Raw genomic sequence first — 11,296 nt, 5'->3', positions numbered from 1 at the left:
GGGGAACGGACTGAATCCACATCCCGGATCAGTGACCGGGAACAGGGGGAACGGACTGAATCCACATCCCGGATCCGCCGACCAGTGACTGGGAACAGGGGGAACGGACTGAATCCACATCCCGGATCAGTGACTGGGAACAGGGGGAACGGACTGAATCCACATCCCGGATCAGTGACTGGGAACAGGGGGAACGGACTGAATCCACATCCCGGATCGCCGACAGTGACTGGGAACAGGGGAACGGACTGAATCCACATCCTGGATCGGTGACTGGGAACAGGGGGAACGGACTGAATCCACATCCTGGATCAGTGACTGGGAACAGGGGGAACGGACTGAATCCACATCCCGGATCGCCGACAGTGACTGGGAACAGGGGGAATGGACTGAATCCACATCCCGGATCGCCGACAGTGACTGGGAACAGGGGGAACGGACTGAATCCACATCCCGGATCAGTGACCGGGAACAGGGGGAACGGACTGAATGCACATCCGGATCGGTGACTGGGAACAGGGGGGAACGGACTGAATCCACATCCCGGATCACTGACTGGGAACAGGGGAACGGACTGAATCCACATCCCGGATCACTGACTGGGAACAGGGGGAACGGACTGAATCCACATCCCGGATCACTGACTGGGAACAGGGGGAACGGACTGAATCCACATCCCGGATCGCCGACAGTGACTGGGAACAGGGGGAACGGACTGAATCCACATCCCGGATCACTGACTGGGAACAGGGGGAACGGACTGAATCCACGTCCCGGATCGCCGACAGTGACTGGGAACAGGGGGAACGGACTGAATCCACATCCCGGATCGGTGACCGGGAACAGGGGAACGGACTGAATCCACATCCCGGATCGGTGACTGGGAACAGGGGGAACGGACTGAATCCACATCCCGGATCAGTGACTGGGAATGATTTGTTTAATTGGGGGGTTTGGGTTTGGGGTTTTGGGGAATGTTATGAATGAATTGAAACACAGACTGATTGAGTTTTCCTGTGAGATGGGGAATATTATGATAATAATCTGATTTATTTTATTATTCATTCATTTTCTGATGATTCACTTTTACTCTCAGATTCAGCAGCTCCCTGAGGGGGCGGGGCCAGGGGAGAGGGGCGGGGTTGGGTCCGGGATGGGCGGGTCCAGGGGTGGGAGGGGCGCGGCCCTGGGGGCGTGGCTTGTTGCGGGTTGGGCGGGGCCGGGAGACGTAAGGGCGAGAAGGGCGGGGCCTGCGGATGGATGTTCAAGGCCTGGGGAGCGGTCGGGAGCGTTGCCTGGGAGGGGCGGTGCCGGAGTTGGGGATGGGCGGGGCCTCGGAAGCAGGAGGGGCGAGTCCTGGGGTGCGGGAGGGGCGGTGCCTAGGGATTGAGAAGGGCGAGGCCTGGGGTCCGTCAGGGACGTGGCATCCATGGGCGGGGCCCGGGGGAAAGGGTGGGCTGTTCCTGGGGAGCGAGAGGGGCGGGGACGGTAAGCGGAAGGGGCGTGTCCTAGGGCCAGAATAGGCAGCAGTGGAGGAGCGGAAGTGGCGGGGATTGGGCAGCGTAAGAGGGCGTACTCGGGCGTTCAGTGGTAACGGGGTGGGGCGGGGACTGGGGGCGGAAGGGGCGTGTTTGGGTGGAGGAAGTGTTCGTGACGCCGACAAAATGGCGGCGCCTGGAACAAAAATGAGGGTGAGAATGTGGGAATGGAGAGAGAGAGAGAGAGAGAGAATGTGGGAATGGAGAGAGAGAGAGAATGTGGGAATGGAGAGAGAGAGAGAATGTGGGAATGGAGAGAGAGAGAGAGGGAATGTGGGAATGGAGAGAGAGAGAGAGAGAGAGAATGTGGGAATGGAGAGAGAGAGAGAATGTGGGAATGGAGAGAGAGAGAGAGAGAATGTGGGAATGGAGAGAGAGAGAGAGAGAATGTGGGAATGGAGAGAGAGAGAGAGAGAATGTGGGAATGGAGAGAGAGAGAAAGAGAGAGAATGTGGGAATGGAGAGAGAGAGAGAATGTGGGAATGGAGAGAGAGAGAGAGAGAATGTGGGAATGGAGAGAGAGAGAGAGAGAATGTGGGAATGGAGAGAGAGAGGGAATGTGGGAATGGAGAGAGAGAGAGAATGTGGGAATGGAGAGAGAGAGAGAATGTGGGAATGGAGAGAGAGAGAGAATGTGGGAATGGAGAGAGAGAGAGAGAGAATGTGGGAATGGAGAGAGAGAGAGAGAGAATGTGGGAATGGAGAGAGAGAGAGAGAGAATGTGGGAATGGAGAGAGAGAAAAGAGAGAGAATGTGGGAATGGAGAGAGAGAGAGAATGTGGGAATGGAGAGAGAGAGAGAGAGAATGTGGGAATGGAGAGAGAGAGAGAGAGAGAATGTGGGAATGGAGAGAGAGAGAGAGAGAGAGAATGTGGGAATGGGAGAGAGAGAGAGAGAGAATGTGGGAATGGAGAGAGAGAGAGAGAGAATGTGGGATGGAGAGAGAGAGAGAGAGAATGTGGGAATGGAGAGAGAGAGAGAGAGAATGTGGGAATGGAGAGAGAGAGAGAGAGAGAATGTGGGAATGGAGAGAGAGAGAGAGAGAGAGAGAATGTGGGAATGGAGAGAGAGAGAGAGAGAGAGAATGTGGGAATGGAGAGAGAGAGAGAGAGAGAGAATGTGGGAACGGAGAGAGAGAGAGAGAGAGAATGTGGGAACGGAGAGAGAGAGAGAATGTGGGAATGGAGAGAGAGAGAATGTGGGAATGGAGAGAGAGAGAGAATGTGGGAATGGAGAGAGAGAGAGAGAGAATGTGGGAATGGAGAGAGAGAGAGAGAGAATGTGGGAATGGAGAGAGAGAGAGAGAGAATGTGGGAATGGAGAGAGAGAGAGAGAGAATGTGGGAATGGAGAGAGAGAGAAGAGAATGTGGAATGGAGAGAGAGAGAGAGAGAGAGAATGTGGGAATAGAGAGAGAGAGAGAGAATGTGGGAATGGAGAGAGAGAGAGAGAGAGAGAATGTGGGAATGAGAGAGAGAGAGAGAGAGAGAGAATGTGGGAATGGAGAGAGAGAGAGAGGGAATGTGGGAATGGAGAGAGAGAGAGAGGGAACGTGGGAATGGAGAGAGGCGAGTGGGACTGGGAGAGGAGGGCGAGAACGTGGGAATGGAGAGAGAGGCGAGAGCAGTGGGAATGGAGAGAGAGAGGGCGAGAGACGTGGGAATGGAGAGAGAGGGCGGAGAACGTGGGAATGGAGAGAGAGAGGGCGAGAGAACGTGGGAATGGAGAGAGAGGGCGAGAGAACGTGGGAATGGAGAGAGAGAGGGCGAGAGAACGTGGGAATGGAGAGAGAGAGGGCGAGAGAACGTGGGAATGGAGAGAGAGAGGGCGAGAGAACGTGGGAATGGAGAGAGAGAGGGCGAGAGAACGTGGGAATGGGAAGAGGGCGAGAGAACGTGGGAATGGAGAGAGAGAGGGGCGAGAGAACGTGGGAATGGAGAGAGAGAGAGGAATGTGGAGCGGGTCGAGAGAGTAGGTCCTGGTCTCACTGTCTCGATCTGCTCCGTACAGAAACGCAAACGTTACTGGGAGACGGATGTGAACACTGCTCCTGAGTGGTTCTGACCAAGGAGAAACAGAGGGTGTCTGACAGGAGGCCGGAGGAAAATCCATCCAGTCTCAATCCTCACACAGTGCAGCGGGAGAACAGCCGGAACTGGAGGAATCCCGGGAAGACACTGATATCCGGGGTGAGTGGGGACGTGTCCTGTTGGAGCCTCTAAACCAGAAGTCGGCGATGATCCAGTCTGTGCACTCGGGAGACTGTCTGGATTGCGGGTGGGCACGGTGCCTGGCGCTGGCAGGGGTGCCAAGGACTCGCTTTCAGTTCGGGCCTCAGGTCACTGTCTGTGTGGAGACTGCATGTCCTCCCCATGTCTGTCAGGGTTTCCTCCCAGTGCCCAAAGATGTGCAGGTCAGGGTGGATTGGCCATGCTAAATTGTCCCTTAGTGTCCCGGGATGTGTAGGTTAGGGGGATTGGCCGTGCTAAATTGTCCCTTAGTGTCCCGGGATGTGCAGGTTAGGGTGGATTGGCCATGCTAAATTGTCCCTTGGTGTCCCGGGATGTGCAGGTTAGGGTGGATTGGCCGTGCTGAATTGTCCCTCAGTGTCCCGGGATGTGCAGGTTAGGGGGATTGGCCGTGCTAAATTGTCCCTTAGTGTCCCGGGATGTGCAGGTTAGGGGGATTGGCCGTGCTAAATTGTCCCTTGGTGTCCCGGGATGTGCAGGTTAGGGGGATTGGCCGTGCTAAATTGTCCCTTAGTGTCCCGGGATGTGTAGGTTAGGGGGATTGGCCGTGCTAAATTGTCCCTTGGTGTCCCGGGATGTGCAGGTTAGGGGGATTGGCCGTGCTAAATTGTCCCTTAGTGTCCCGGGATGTGCAGGTTAGGGGGACTATCGGGGTAAATACATGGGGTGAGGGCTGGAGTGAGATATTCTTTCAGAGAGTCTGTGCAGATTTGATGGGTTGAATGGCCTCTTCTGCACTGTGGGGTTTCTTTAGATCCAGTGTGATCAGTTGATTGGGGGAGAGGGGTGTGTGTGTGTGTGTGACAAACACGTCCAGACCTGATGCGACCACTGACCGGATCAGGAGGCATTCCGGATCCGTTGTGATCACTCAGGGATTGTGTGTCTGTCCATACAGCAAGTCACACAGGAAGATCATGGGATGCTTTCCTTTATCAGAGGATTTGAATGGCCAGGTCAGGGTGTTGTGATTGACTTGTGCAGGACATTGGCAAGACAACATCTCAGATAGTGTGTCCAGCTCTGGTCTCCTTATTCAGGGAAGGATGTAAATACATCGGAGGAGGTTCCGAGAGGGTTTAGTAGATTGATACTGGGAGGAATGGGTTGTGTAACGAGGGCACAGACTGGGCTTGTTCTTACTGGAGTTTAGAAGAGTGAGGGGTGACCTGATCCACGTTTATACAATTCTGAATGATCTTCACAAGCTGGGTATGGAGAGAATTGCCAGGAATTGAGGGATAGGGGTAAAACTGTCTTTAGTTTAGAAAAGATATCATGTGTCAGCACAGCCTTGATGTTTCCCGTGTGATACTGTTCTACGATGTCCCCTTGGTGGTGGGGAATGGGTGGGGGGGGCGGTGGTTTAGAATTAGGGAGTCGCCCTGCTAAAGTTTGTTTATTTACTAGTGTCACAAGTAGGCTTACATTAACACTGCAATGAAGTTACTGTGAAAATCCCCCAGTCCCCACACTCTGGCGCCTGTCCGGGTTACACTGAGGGAGAATTTAGCACGACCAATGCACCCTAACCAGCACATCTTTCAAACTGTGGGAGGAAACCGGAGCACCCAGAGGAAACCCACGCAGACATGGGGAGAACATGCAGACTCCACACAGACAGTGATTAGAATTGAGTTTTGTCTGAGGGTTTTGTGACGTTGGAACACACTGCCTCAGACAGCGAGGGGGCGGCGATAGGGGGTTGGCGGGGGGAGGGGGGGTTGGCGGATGGGGAGGGGGGTTGGCGGGGGGAGGAGGGGTTGGCGGATGGGGAGGGGGGTTGGCGGATGGGGAGGGGGGGTTGGTGGGGGGAGGGGGGTAGCGGATGGGGAGGGGGGTTGGCGGGGAGGGGGGTGGTGGGGAGGGGCTATCACTGAATATTTTAAAGGCAGTGGAAGATGGGTTCCTCGTCCTCCATCGGTCTGAATCAATCCTTTTTCCCACCTCAGAATAAAGACCCTTTCCCGGGACCTGCTCCCATCCCAAAGGAGGCCATCCGGAAATTTCAACGTGGACAGAATATTAAACTGGTGAGTCCATCTCCATCAGCCGAGACTTGTTTCACTTGGGGGATTCCCTTGAATGTCTACCTCCTTTTTTAAACAGTGGCATCACATTTGCTGCAGTGGGTGGAATATCCATCCACCCCTTTTCCTATTTCATGTATCCATCCCGATGCCTCCTAAAAGTTGCTAATGTGCCTGTTTCCGTCAACTTCTTTGGCAGCAGATTCCAGACATCCACCACTCTCTGTGTGAAAAACTTTCCCTGCACATCTCCCTTCAACTGTCCCCCTCTCATCTTGAACCTGTGCCCTCTTGTAATTGTCACTTCCACCCTGGGGAAAAAGCCTCTGACTATCCACCCTGTCTGTGCCTCTCATCATATTGCAGACCTTTATCAGGTCTCCCCTCAGCCTCCGTCTTTCCAGTGAAAATAATCCTAGTTTATTCAACCTCTCCTCACAGCCAACACCCTCGAGACCAGGCAACATCCTGGTGAACCTTCTTTGCACTCTCTCCAAAGCTTCCACCTCCTCCTGGTAGTGTGGTGACCAAAACTGCACGCAATACTCCAAATGCAGCCTAATCAAGGTTTTATAAAGCTGCAACATGATTTCCCAACTCCTGTACTCAATGCCTCGGCTGATGAAGCAAGCGTTCCACATGCTTTCTTAATCACCTTGACCACCTGTGTTGCTGCTTTTAAGGAACTGGGAACCTGCACGCCCAGATCCCTCTGTATGTGAATGTTCTGAAGGGTTCTGCCATTTACAGTATAGTTCACATCTAAATTTGTTCCTCTAAAATGCATCACCTCACATCTGTCCCTGACCACAATATCTGTCATGTCCTTCTCCTTGGTGAAAACTGATACAATTTCTCATCAAATATCGCATCCTCTTACTTGGGAAAGGATATACTGGCACTGGAGGGGATGCAGAGGAGATTCACTAGGGTGATTCCAGAGTTGAGAGGGTTGGCTTATGAGGAGAGTCTGAGTAGACTGGGGCTATACTCATTGGAATTCAGCAGAATGAGGGGAGATCTTGTTGGAACATATAAGCTTATGAAGGGAATAGATCAGATAGAAGCAGGGAAGTTGTTGTACTGGAGGGTGAAACTAGAACTAGGGGCATAGCCTCAAAATAAGGAGAAGCAGATTTCGGACTGAGTTGAGGAGGAACTTCTTGACACAAAGGGTTGGGAATCTGTGGAATTCTCTGCCCAGTTGAGGCTCCCTCATTGAATGTTTTTAAGACAAGGATAGATAGATTTTTGAACATTAAAGGAATTGAGGGTTATGGTGAGCGGGTGGGTAAGCGGAGCTGAGTCCACGTAAAGATCAGCCACGATCTTATTGAAGGACGGAGCAGGTTCGAGGGGCCGAATGGCCTACTCCTGCTCCTAGTTCTTATGTTCTCTTCCTGTGATTCCACGTAGAGCTTCCCTCCATTATTTTTGAGTGGGCCTATCTTTCTCTTACCACCCTCTGGTTCCTAATATACGCACAAAAAGCCTTGGGATTCTCCTTGACTCTGTTTGCTAAATTCACAGCCCTTTTTAGCCTCCTGATTCCATGTTTAAGATCATTCCTACTTTCTCTATGTTCCTGAAGGGATTTGTCAGTTTGGAGCTCCCTCCCTAACAGCAGTGTGGATGTACCTACACCTCAGTGATTCCAGAAGGCAGCTTACCACCAACACCACTTCAGTTAGTGTGTGGGACATGGGTATCACTGGCTGGCCAGCGTTTATTCCCCACACCCCGCTCGCTGCCTTTGGAGTTGAGAGTCAGTCTCAATTCAGGATGGGACCAGTATTAGTAAACTGTCAAATTAATATTGGAAAATTTAGTCCAATGATTTTGAGCCTTGTTCTATGTTTCAGTGTTTCCTGGGCTTCACAGTCTGAATGATGTGTTGGTTAGGATGGATTGGCCTTGTTAAATTCTCCCTCAGTATCCCTGAACAGGCACTGGAGGGTGGCAACTAGGGGATTTTCACAGTAACTTCATTGCAGTGTTAATGTAAGCCTTACTTGTGACACTAATAAATACACTTTTACTGACTCCATCCAGCTACCTGCTGACCAGTCAATAGAGTCATCGAGGTTTACAGCATGGAAACAGGCCCTTCGGCCCAACTTCTCCATGCTACCCCTTTTTTTTAAACCCCTAAGCTAATCCCAGTTGCCCGTGTTTGCCCCCATATCCCTCTATACCCATCGTACCTGTGTAACTGTCTAAATGCTTTTTAGAAGATAAAATTGCCCCCGTCTCTACTACTGCCTCTGGCAGCTCGTTCCAGACACTCACCACCCTCTGTGTGAAACAATTGCCCCTCTGGACCCTTTCGTATCTCTCCCCTCTCACCTTAAACCCTCTAGTTTTAGACTCCCCTACCTTTGGGAAAAGATATTGACTATCTCGCTGATCTGTGCCCCTCATTATTTTATAGACCTCTATAAGATCACCCCTCAGCCTCCTACACTCCAGAGAAAAAAGTCCCAGTCTCTCCAGCCTCTCCTTATAACTCAATCCATCAAGTCCCGGTAACATCCCAGTAAATCTTCTCTTTCTAGTTGAATAATATCCTTTCTGTATGGGGTCTGTGTGATATTGGAATGTTCCCTCACTAAAGGGTCTATTCCCATCTCCAGAATATCACTGGCTTCACTAATGTATCTGCTCACTTTACACTGGGTTCTTCCAGAGCACTCATTCCGAGCTGGCATTCCCACATTCCTGTGCCTTGCATTGCTGTGGATGTGTGGGAGGAGCGGTGATCATCTTTCACCACTTTCTTCCCACAGTTACACCCTCCCTGTGAATCCGGGGCTGCTTTCAGTGGGCCTGCAGCAATGTGCGTGTAACCTCGGCACACCAACAATCCAGCCTGGAATTCCAATTGTATTCCCAGCCCAACCTCACCTCTCAATCATCCAATTAGCTGCTGTTAGCCCCATCCTAATGTTACCTCCAGACTAAAGCAGGCAGAACCAGGAGGGCTCGGAGCAGGAGAAGGGCATCCAGCCCCTGCACCGTGAATACTATCCTGGCTGATCCCTTCAGGAGACACGGAGCGGATGTTTCCGGCACTGGGACAATCCGGGACCAGAGGATAAAGGGCAGCAAATTGAAAAGAGAGTTGGAGGAGAAACTCCTTCTCCCAAAGGGTTGTGAATCTGTGGAATTTGCTGAGATTCTGGGACAGTGAGTCCATTCCAGGAGGCGTCAGGCAGATTTCGAATTGGGAAGGAGTTGAAGGGTCGTGGGGAGAAGACAGGGAAACAGGGATGAGGAATATTTCACCGTGATGGAGTGGCAGAGAGGATTCGATGGGCTGAATGGTCTAATTGTGTTCCTCTATATTCAGGGTCTGATCTCGACTGTCCTGTTTGCTCTCGGGAACCCTGATTAAAAACCTCTCTGTCTCCTCAATAAACTCACTCAATGTTCAGCATCCAGCAAACTCCGGGCAAACAGATTCCACAATTCCACACGCTCCGAGTGAAACAATCCCTTCCCAATTGGTTTTAAATTTATCCGATGACTAAAGCCTCGCGTCCTTGGCATTCTCTGAATACTGGAAGATCTTAGTCAGCTCAATCCGATCTCCCTGATTCCCCTCAGCTCCAGTCAGTATCTCCCGACACAGCCCAGTCTGAGTCCGCAAGAGACATCCCTCCGGAATGGAGTCAGGGCACCTCCCCCGGACCACCAACACCACCACCACCACCACCACACCACCACCACCACCACCCCCCCCCCCCCCCCCCCCCGCCCAATGACCCGACCCTCTGGAAACCATTTCCCTGACTCTCACCGAGACCCCTTCTCCATCGCACGTCCCCCGTCCCCCATCGCACCCACCCCCCGTCCCGTCCTGTCCCCCATCGCACCGTCCCCGTCCCGTCCCGTCCCGTCCCCAATCACAATCCCCCTCACCCGCACATCTTTGGACACTGTGGGACAGTTTAACCCCCCCATCCTGGGGTTGAAAGCCTCCCCCCCACCCCTCACTCTCCCTGTCCTGACCCTTCCCTCTGTTATTACAGAAATAGAGATTTGAGCGATGGGGAAATGGGGAGAGGCTCCGTCACGTCTCAGTGACATACAGACATTGAGAAATACTGGTTTTATTACAGGATAATGGTGGCGATTAACAGGTTAATGAATGTGTCTATGATACAATACCTGAGGTTAAGGTGATTAAAGATTTTTGTGTGATTTTCCTGTGATGAATGTGGAATGAACCCTCCCTTTTGCCTTTATATGTGTCTGCCTCAGACAGAGACTCAGACGGAACAGAACAGAGACGGGGTAAGTCCCTTATCGCTCAGAGTCTCCAGTCTTCCCGCTGGATCAATGACTGAGTGGGAGACAGCCTCATCACCGGGATTCGGAAAGGTTTATTTCAATAACCGGGGAAGGGGTTTATCTGCTGTCGGAGAATTGGGTGGATGTTCCTGCACAGACCGCCATATCCCTGTCTCCGAGGTCCCACCGTTCAGGGGCCTGGATTATTCCCAACCCCTTCCCCAATCCGCCTGGTGGTGGGAGGGGGAGTGTTCCCCGGGAAACACCGGGCTTTCCCAGTTAGTGAATGGGATCCAGTCACTCTCGGGGGGACGATGGGTTTGTGTTAGCAGAAAGTCTGTCAACTTTCTCGAGAGGTAATTTCTGGAGTAAGGGGAAATACGAAGATGTCAGGAAGTTAATTGGACAAATAAACGGGAAGGAGGCATTCTTGGGGAAAAGTACAGAAGGAAGGTGGCGGATATTCAAGGAATGTTTGTCTGGAGCTCTGCACGACAACGTTCCGATGAGACAAGGAGGTTTTGGTAGGTCGCGGGAACCGTGGTGCACGAAGGCTGTGGTGAACCTGGTCAGGAAGAAAAGGAAGGTGTACAAAAGGTTCAGGGAGCTCGGAGATGTTAAGGATCTAGAGGAGTATAAGGATTGTAGGAAGGAGCTTAAAAGGGAAATTCGGAGAGCCAGAAGGGGTCATGAGAAGGCCTTGGCGGGTAAGATTAAGGAGAATCCCAAGGCCTTCTACAAATATGTGAAAAGTAAAAGGATGAGGAGAGAAGGGATAGGACCTATAAAAGGTGAAGGGGGAAAGGTCTGTGTGGAACCAGAAGAAATGGCAGAGGTGCTTAATGAGTACTTTGCCTCGGTATTCACGGTGGAAAGTGATCTGGGAGATTTTGCTGCAGGTTTGCAGCAGATGGAAAAGATTGAGTATGTGGATATTAAGGAAGAAGATATGTTAGAACTTTTGAATTCTATCAATAAGAACATAACATAAGAAATAGGAGCAGGAGTAGGCCATCTAGCCCTTCGAGCCTGCCCCGCCATTCAATAAGATCATGGCTGATCTGTCGCTGCTCAGTTCCACTTTCCCGCCCTCTCCCCATAACCCTTAATCCCTTCTCTTATCAAAAACCCATCAACCCACATCTTAAAAATATTTAGCGAGGCAGCCTCCACCACTTCAACGGGCA

At 51.9% G+C, this 11,296-nt stretch overlaps 1 long non-coding RNA gene across 3 annotated transcripts in view; it reads left to right on the top strand.

Moving 5' to 3' along the window:
- The first annotated feature begins 1,676 nt into the window (after positions 1-1,676).
- LOC145339739 (uncharacterized) overlaps positions 1,677-11,296 on the top strand; it is a 27,267-nt gene continuing 17,647 nt past the window's right edge. Inside the window, exons 1-3 of one of the 3 annotated variants that reach the window (XR_013886059.1) lie at positions 1,677-1,691; positions 3,548-3,726; positions 5,739-5,819. This is a non-coding gene — a long non-coding RNA (uncharacterized LOC145339739). Of the gene's footprint in view, positions 1,692-3,547; positions 3,727-5,738; positions 5,820-10,093; positions 10,113-10,610; positions 10,634-11,296 lie in introns of those variants that run through there. The other 2 variants (XR_013886060.1, XR_013886061.1) reach the window with 2 other exon arrangements.

The sequence above is a fragment of the Carcharhinus amblyrhynchos genome, unplaced genomic scaffold (assembly GCF_965287045.1).
Source record: "Carcharhinus amblyrhynchos unplaced genomic scaffold, sCarAmb.v2.hapA scaffold_645, whole genome shotgun sequence".
Classification (NCBI taxonomy): domain Eukaryota; kingdom Metazoa; phylum Chordata; class Chondrichthyes; order Carcharhiniformes; family Carcharhinidae; genus Carcharhinus; species Carcharhinus amblyrhynchos.
The sequence above is the reverse complement of the archived record's forward strand: the minus strand, read 5'-3'. Positions and strand labels throughout refer to the sequence as shown.